The following is a 9,835-nucleotide window of genomic DNA, read 5'->3' as shown; positions in this document are numbered from 1 at the left end:
ACGGTGATCCACCAATACACAGCTTGCCATAGGAGGACGTGCGTGCGTGAACAAGAAGACAGAGGAAAGTAGAGATTTAGAAGACAAAGCATCTCCAAAACTCCAACATATTCTCCATTACTGCATAACAAGTAACCTTTAATCCATGCTCTCCTGTTTATTTGCAATTCAACTGATAAACATAATTGACTTCCTGACTAAGATTTACAAGATAACCATAGATTGCTTCAAACCAACAATCTCCGTGGGATTCGACCCTTACTCACGTGAGGTATTACTTGGACGACCCAGTGCACTTGCTGGTCAGTGGTACGAGTTGTGAAAAGTGTGATTCACAATTTGTGCACCACATATCTTCTTTTAATTCTTAGAAGCATCAACAATTTTTAAGATTTAACTTCTTTATATCTTTTTCATATAATGATTCATTTTTTTCCAATTATATCTTTCTATCATATCTTTTTCAAAATTTTCGAAACCCCACCCCTCCACTTTTAAATACACGTTCGGCCATCCCCATACCTCCACCATTCGAATCTATCTCCCCTCTATTCTTCTCCCTTCTTTTCTTTTGCTTGAGGACAAGCAAACCTCTAAGTTTGGTGTGTTTTCCATGATCACTGAGCAAAACCTCACCAAGATCATGGCCCCTAAAGGAAAACAAACCACTCTAAGAGACAAGAAAGAGAACAATCCAAAATCACTTTAGAATCAAGAGAGGTTCTTAACCAAAGAACATGCAGACCATTATCACAAAATAATGGGTTTGAGGTCAGTGATCCCAGAAGTTAAGTTTGATCTGAAAGAAGACGAATATCCGGAGATCCAAGAACAGATTCGAAACAGAGGTTGGGAAATCCTGGCCAATCCTGAGACAAAGGTTGGAAGAAATATGGTTCAGGAATTCTACTCAAATCTGTGGCTGAAAAATAAGCAGAGAATGAATGGAACTGCCTTTCATACCTTTCGAACCATGGTCAGAGGAAGGATCATTTACTTCAACCTTGACAAAATAAGAGAGGTCTTCAAGCTACCTCAACTGCAAGATGATCCATAATCCTTTAATAGGAGAATGGTGAGAATAGATAAACAGTTGGACCAAGTTCTAGAGGACATATACCTCCCTGGAGTCAAGTGGATAACCAACTCAAAAGGTGTCCCAAACCAACTCAAGAGAGATCCCAAACCAGTTGCTAGAGGCTGGCTGGATTTCATTGGACATTCCATACTGCCCACTAGCAACCGCTCTGAGGTCACTATCAAAAGAGCAGTGATGATTCATTGCATTATGCTGGAAATCAAAGTGGAGAATTATCATCTGATTTCTTGTGAGATCTACACAATTGCAAATAAGAACTCCACTGAAGCCAAATTGGCTTACCCAAGCTTAATCTCTCTACTATGTAAAGATGCTGGGGTAAAGATGGGAGTAGATGAGTTCATCCCAGTCGAGCACCTAATTACCAAGAAGTCAATGGAAGGATAACAAGTGCAAGATAACTCCATCAAAAGGAGGGCGCAGGAGTTCCTCCCAGAAATTTCTCAAATTGACTACTGGACTCGCCTGGAAGCATCTGTCACCAAACTGCAAGAAGCTATGGATCAACTTAAGGAAGAACAGCAGAATCAAAATAGCATGCTCTGCAAGCTGTTTAAGGAACAGGAGAAGCAAGGGCGTGAGCTACAGGAGCTGAAGCGCCAGAAGCTCTCCCTTAAGGGACCAGACACCCCACAGATTGAAGGAGCATCCACTTCTCAAAATCAAGGTTGTTGAGTCCTAACTCTATGATAACTTTTGTTATTAGAGATCTATTTTAAGAGTCATTTATTTTTATGTTTTTAATTTTCTGTCTTCTATTATTATTGGTCTGCTCTTATGTTTATTTTAAGTCTTATTTTTATTTCATGATTAATAAAATTTAGAGTCTATGCCTTAAAGCTATGAATGCCCTATGAATCCTTCACCTTTCTTAAATGAAAAAATGGTTTTAGTTACAAAAGAAAAAGAAGTACAGGATTTTGAATTATGTCTTGAAATTAGTTTAATTATTTTGATGTGGTGACAATACCTTTTGTTTTCTGAATGAATGCTTGAACAGTGCATATTTTTGAATTTATTGTTTATGAATGTTAAAAATTGTTGGCTCTTGAAAGAATAATGAAAAAGGAGAAATGTTATTGATAATCTGAAAAATCATAAAATTGATTCTTGAAGCAAGAAAAAGCAGTGAATAGAAAAACCATTCAAAAAAAAGAGAGAAGAAAGAAAAGAGAAAAGCAGGCAAAAAAAGCCAATAGCCCTTTAAACCAAAAGGCAAGGGTAAAAAGGATCCAAGGCTTTGAGCATTAATGGATAGGAGGGCCCACAGGAATAAAATCCTGGCCTAAGCGGCTAAACCAAGCTGTCCCTAACCATGTGCTTGTGGCGTGAAGGTGCCAAGTGAAAAACTTGAGACTGAGCGGTTAAAGTCGTGGTCCAAACAAAAAAGAGTGTGCTTAAGAGCTCTGGACACCTCTAAATGGGGACTTTAGCAAAGCTGAGTCACAATCTGAAAAGGTTCACCCAGTTATGTGTCTGTGGCATTTATGTATCCGGTGGTAATACTGGAAGACAAAGTGCTTAGGGTCACGGCCAAGACTCATAAAATAACTGTGTTCAAGAATCAACATACTGAACTAAGATAATCAATAACACTATCTAAATTATGAGTTTCTATAGATGCCAATCATTCTGAGCTTCAAATGATAAAGTGAGATGCCAAAACTGTTCAGAAGCAAAAAGCTACTAGTCCTGCTCATCTAATTGGAACTAACTTTCATTGATATTTTGGAATTTATAGTATATTCTCTTCTTTTTATCCTATTTGATTTTCAATTGCTTGGGGACAAGCAACAATTTAAGTTTGGTGTTGTGATGAGCGGATAATTTATACGCTTTTTGGCATTGTTTTTAGGTAGTTTTAGTAGGATCTAGCTACTTTTAGAGTATTTTTATTATTTTTTAAGCAAAATTGATATTTCTGGACTTTACTATGAGTTTGTGTGTTTTTCTGTGATTTCAGGTATTTTCTGGCTGAAATTGAGGGACCTAAGCAAAAATCTGATTCAGAGGCTGAAAAAGGACTGCAGATGCTGTTGGATTCTGACCTACCTGCACTCGAAATGGATTTTCTGGAGCTACAGAAGCTCAATTGGCGCGCTCTCAATTACGTTTGAAAGTAGACATCTTGGGCTTTTCAGAAATATATAATAGTCCATACTTTGTCCGAGTTTTGATAATGCAAACTGGCGTCTAAACGCCAACTTTCTACCCTTTTCTGGCGTTAAACGCCAGAACTGGCATAAAAGCTGGAGTTAAACGCCCAAACTGGCATAAAAGCTGGAGTTCAACGCCAGGAATAGCCTATGCATGTGGAAGCTTCAGTGCTCAGCCCAAACACACACCAAGTGGGCCCCGAAAGTGGATTTCTACACTATCTATCTTAGCTTACTCATTTTCTATAACCCTAGATCACTAGTTTAGTATAAAAACCACTTTTAGAGATTCATTTGGTACCTCATGACATTTTACATCAGAACTTGTATTTTCTACGGCATGAGTCTCTAAATCCCATGGTTGGGGGTGAGGAGCTCTGCTGTGTCTCGATGGATTAATACAATTACTACTGTTTTCCATTCAATCACGCTTGTTTCTATTCTAAGATATTCACTTGCACTTCAACATGATGAATGTGATGATTCGTGACACTCATCACAATTCTCAACCAATAAACGCGTGCCTGACGACCACTTCCGTTCTACCTTAGATTGAGTGTGTATCTCTTTAGTTCCTGGTTCACAAGTTTGATTGCCTCTCCTGACAACAGAGCATTCAAATCCGTGAGATCAGAGTCTTCGTGGTATATGCTAGAATCAATTGGCAGCATTCTTGAGATCCAGAAAGTCTAAACCTTGTCTGTGGTATTCCGAGTAGGATCTGGGATGGGATGACTATGACGAGCTTCAAACTCGCGAGTGTTGGGCGTAGTGACAGACACAAAAGGATCAATGGATCCTATTCCAACACGAGTGAGAACCGACAGATGATTAGCCGTGCGGTGACAGCACATTTGGACCATTTTCACTGAGAGGACGGATGGTAGCCATTGACAACGGTGATCCACCAACATATAGCTTGCCATGGAAGGAGCCTCGCGTGCGTGAAGAAGAAGACAGTAGGAAAGCAGAGATTCAGAAGATAGAGCATCTCCAAAACCTCAACATGTTCTCCATTACTGCATAACAAGTATTATTTATTTTATGTTATTTACTCTTTATAAACCCAACCATTTTTATTACTAATTTCCTGACTAAGAGTTACAAGATAACCCTAGCTTGCTTCAAGCCGACAATCTCCGTGGGATCGACCCTTACTCACATAAGGTACTACTTGGACGACCCAGTGCACTTGCTGGTTAGTGGTACGAGTTGTGAAAAGTGTGATTTACAATTTCGTGCACCAGTAGACTGTTGTGGTTTAGAAGAGATTAACTTGATGAGAGGACATGAGTTAGTCACTTACGGCTACCATTGAATGAATCATTCGTTATTGAAGTAGACAGTAAGAAAAGTTAATCCAAAAAGAAATAGCATCTCAAGCCTTAACTGAATCCTTATCACTGTTTTCACATCAATCTGGTATTTCGATCTTTACTATTTCGTTTATGCTTTCGAACAAACAACCATCTTTTCTAATCACCTGACTAAGATTTACAAGATAGTCATTGCTTGCTCAATCCGACAATCTCCGTGGGATTCGACCCTCACTCACCTGAGATATTACTTGGATGACCCGGTGCACTTGCCGGTTCAGTTGTGCGGAGTTCAATTTCGCACACCATATTTCGGCAGAACTTCACCTTAATTCAGCCATATCTATCAAATAAAGACAACATTTTTTGCATAGGAAACAGCTGCAGGCATAAATCAATAACATACAAGCATTCAATAAAACATCAAATCCTAACCATTCTAGTGTGCAACCCCTTATAACTCTACAATTTTTCAGCAAACAAGGGTTTCGAGAAGGCACCACTATGCGACCTTCTCCCACTTCCATCCTAAATTTCTATCCTAGGAAAAGTAAGTCCAACATAAAATTTATACAATTCATTATATTTAGAGATAGAAAATCAACCTGAAATATTATTGCACAAGCAACAAAAGAAGAAAACTCCAATTGAGCTCAGAGGAAATAGCATCGTCCTAATAAAAAGAATTACTTATTAAATTCACAAGCTGAAACTAATTCGAAAACTAATTTAAAAGAATAGGTAAAACTCATTATTATAATTAATTAAACGTAATTCTTAACTCAACCAAACTAACAAGAAGCATGACAAATTTAAATTTTGCTTACATTAAATTAACATAACAACTCCTAACAACATACTTTATTAAACAAATTTAACCACACATTTAACAACAACCCTAACAAAATGTTAATTCACAAAAATAATATGAAAAAATATAATAGCCATACTAATAAACCAATCTGTTGATAATGGCTGCAGTCTCTCTTTAATATCGTGGTGACAAAGACGGCGGTGTTGACGACATGAACAACAACTGCGACGGAGGATGTGACGAGGACAACAGCAACAGCAAATTCGACAAGCACGTGCAGCGGCGGTGACAGCAAGTGCTCCAGGTGCAGTGGCGATATCGGGGGCAAGCTCCGGCGGTATGAGCAGATGAGGAGAGAGAAAGAGAAAGAGAGAGGGAGAGAGAAAGAGATAGAGAGAGAGAGAACGACATCGAACAAGTGAGGGGGAAGGACTTTGTATTTGAATTTAGCCCCAAATTTACCATCGAATTAATCCGATGATAACGTTTTCCGTGTTCTCAAAATACAATGTTTCACTAAACAAGGTTACTATCTGATTTACCCCCCGGTAAATCCGACGGTAGTGAGCGCGCCAAAATTTCTTTTTCCCCTTCCAAATATTACCATTGGAACATCAATTCTGACGGTAATATTTTAGGATAAAAATTTTAATGCCAAATTCGACAGTGAATCCGACAGAAAACTCGCTGCTAATATCCGACGATACTCAGTGTTTTCGTATGTGTGAAATGGGTAGTAAATCAGGCTCAGGGTTTTAATTAAGAGGCTACAAGGGAAACAGATACTGTCTGCTACCAAGATACAGCTTTGCAAGTAACGGATGCAAGAACAGACAATTGTGGAGTATACACATGTATGTGCGAGGCTCTTCCCATATGACGGTGTTTCCCCATATAGGGTCCTCGTAACAGAATATTGCTAGAAGTTCAAAGAATATGACTCCCAGTCACATCTATAAGAACAGTGGATAGAAGGGGGTGAGAACCTAAGGTTCCCAACAGGGTATAATGGAAGAAGGTCGGGGAAGTCGAGTATTTAAATCTAAAGGTTATATTATTGCGATATTAACTTTTAAACAGACATATACAATACATAGATATAGGATAACAGTAGTAAAGGAAACAACAAACATAAACACAAACACACACAATCACAGTTACAAAGATATGTTATAGACAGTCATGGTGCATGTTTATTGCTGGCCATGAGCTCATTCGTTGGTTGACTACCCACAACCCAACATTATCCATGACCAAGCTAGGATACGGTTCCTCAACTGCATACACTTAACATATTTGTCTCATGGATGAAGCCATGTACATCGGGATACTTGACAATCATCGAAAAGCTTGACACTATAACATCCTCCTAGTTGCGAAATAATTTCTAACATAAGATGGGCATCCCCACATCATTCTGACACTGGTTAAGCAGGACAAAACCTCCACTCTGTTAGGTGGTCTTAAGCATCTTGGGACTTTATTACATTCCTTATGGCATCTTAGTTTATCTTTTTTCTTTATTCTCTAAAGACCTTTTTACACTTAGTCTTTTCCTATAATTACCATAATGCCTTTTTTTATCTTCTATGGGACCTTTTTACGTTTATACATAATGACTTTTATGTCTTTTAATTTTTTTTCTTGAGATTTTTTAGATTTTCTTCTTTATAATTTACCATTTTACCCTCAATGTCTTGTAATATGATCATTTTATCCTTTACTCTTTAATTTTATCATATTAATCTCACACTTTACAATAACAATTTTTTCATTAGTGTTCTCACTTTACTATTTTAACCTCATATTTTTATCAAAATAACCACTTTGTTATAGTTATATTTTTACTCCTAAATTTTACTAAAATTTTTATTTATGTCCAGAATTTTATCCTAATTATGTTTTTAGTCCAAATCTTTTATATAATTATATTTTTATTCATAAGTCTTCTATATTTATATTTTTAAGCCTAATCATTTGTTATTTACATTTTTAGCCCACTTTTACTCTAAATCACATATTCACTATATTTGGTTCAACATATATTTTTGATAAACTTAAAACTTGTGTTTATGATTTTTTTAGACTCTTTTAACTACTTTTCTTCCAATCTTTTAATCTTTTATATAGTTAACTTCTTTAAATATCATCTTACAATTTCTTTACTTGATTTTTAACTTTTACAAAATTGTAAATTATCTCCAATTACATATATACATTCAGCCATCATCATCATATATATTCATCAAAAATTCATATCAAACACTTGTGAAGTATATCATTAGCTCATCAACCATGCAATCATCAATAAGAATATTCATAGCCATCGATCATTATCAAAACATCATGAAAACATCAATAGATACATATTATTCGCATAAGAGGCTTTCTAGCTATCCTAACCCTTGTCATTTTTTGCTAATCCTCTTATGTTACTTCCTTAGCCTTTAGGATCACCAAAAGCCTCCTAAATGAGAAACAACACATCTTTTAATTGCATAAAAACTTTATGGCCGAATTCATAAGGAAGAAAAAGGAGAATATTTCTAACCCTTTTAATCTTGAATTTTGATGTTCTAGTTATTCCTTTTAAAATTTTTAGAGGTGGCTTGCTATACAAAAAAATGAACAAACATGAGTCTTTCAGGGAAGAATATAAATAATTATTAATCAATTGCGTACCTCGAGGCCAACGGCCAGTAGAAGGAATCAAATCCGTCGGGCCTAAAATCCGAAAACCTCCAGAAGATCCATGACTGGAGGAGTTGTAAAGGTCCTGCCAACTTAACCATGTTCTTGTTGGCTACACGGCATAGGCACCTGTATAACCAAGACAGAGCGGCAGATCCCCAACTATAACTGCCCATGTCCTCTAACCTCGTCACATACAGAAGCCACCTGATATGTATACTAGTACCGGACTTATCGCCGAAGAGTTGAGTTGATAGTAGCATCATAATGTATGCTCTGGCGTACCTTCAGACTGTCTCCTCGTCTGCCCCCTCTAAAAGGTGACTGAAGGTCTGCTGCATCCAAGTGCACTTCACAGTGAACTTGTCGATGCAGTCAGGTGGCGGCATCACACCCAACAACTCCTGAAACCACGCCACGCCCGCCGTCCTCGCTCGATGTATGTCTCGAAGTTCATCAAACATCCATTGACATAGTGACCGTCGATCGGGAGCCCTAACTGGTAGCCCACATCCTGTAACGTAACCATACACTCACCGAACGGCAGATGAAAGGTATGAGGCTCCGAATGCCATCTCTCCCCAAATGCACTGACTAACGGCTCATCCAACTTGAACCAGTGATCATTGAGCCTCGCGAGATGGGCCAACCTAGCCATCTGGACGTACGGCATGATCCTATCGTCTAACGGCATACCATGCTGCCTTCTCATACTCAAGATGCAACGGTGGGGCTGCGTGACATAAAAAAAATACTCTTACAATTCCAAAATTTTACAAAAAAAATTATCTAAAATGGATTTTTTTTAATTGTCTTTTTACTTTAACCATACTTTTATTAAATTCTCAGAATCCCTTATCTAACATCTATTTTTTATTCGTATACTCTAACACTCTACCATCCTTCTAGCTAATTCTATTACCCCTCATCGAGATTTACAAATTCTATCAATTATAATATTCGCCTTCTAAACAGTTTAATATCAACAAGTGATTTCTAACACATTGTGACCACTAAATCAAACCTCTAACTACTAATATAAGTTTACACCTTCTAATCATGTTAATAAACAAAATCTAACCGATTTAACCAAAACTAACACATGGCATTTTTCTTACATAAAATAAATCGAAAATTTAAGTTTCATTGTACTAACCTCAACGTACACGCTACCAGCGATATGTGCGATTCCATCTAAGCGGTAGATCCGATTCAGGTCGTGTTCCATTATGCTAGGCAGCATCACTTTCTCTAGATTTGGTGGGATATGGGTTGGTAAAATGTAATTCGAATGAAGTTGATTCGAATTATATAGAATCAGGCTCTATGTAAATCGAAATAGGTAAATTAGATTTAGTGTGAGTCGAGAGTCCTATATAAATCAAATTAGGTTGGTTAGATTTACTATTGGGTAAATCGAAACCACCTATTTCGAATTACTATGGACACCAAATAATGGACTAATTCAAAACAGCCTACTTTAAATTACCATGGACTTCGAAATTGTGTGCTAAATCTACTTAACCTGATTCGAATTATATGTAGTTAAAACTAGTCTAATAAATTTATTCTACCTAATTTGATTTAGTACCTATGTAAATCAAAATACCCTAATTTAATTTACATAGAAAAAGCCTTTAAGTGATCCAAGAACTATTTCTTACTTTGAGTGATGTTGGTAATTTTTGCATGCAATCGGATGATCTCAATATTTTGCCTTAAATTTTTTAATACATATATATAATTGAATGATGCTATT

Source organism: Arachis ipaensis, chromosome B03, assembly GCF_000816755.2.
Source record: "Arachis ipaensis cultivar K30076 chromosome B03, Araip1.1, whole genome shotgun sequence".
Lineage (NCBI taxonomy): Eukaryota > Viridiplantae > Streptophyta > Magnoliopsida > Fabales > Fabaceae > Arachis > Arachis ipaensis.
Note: the sequence above shows the minus strand (reverse complement) of the source record.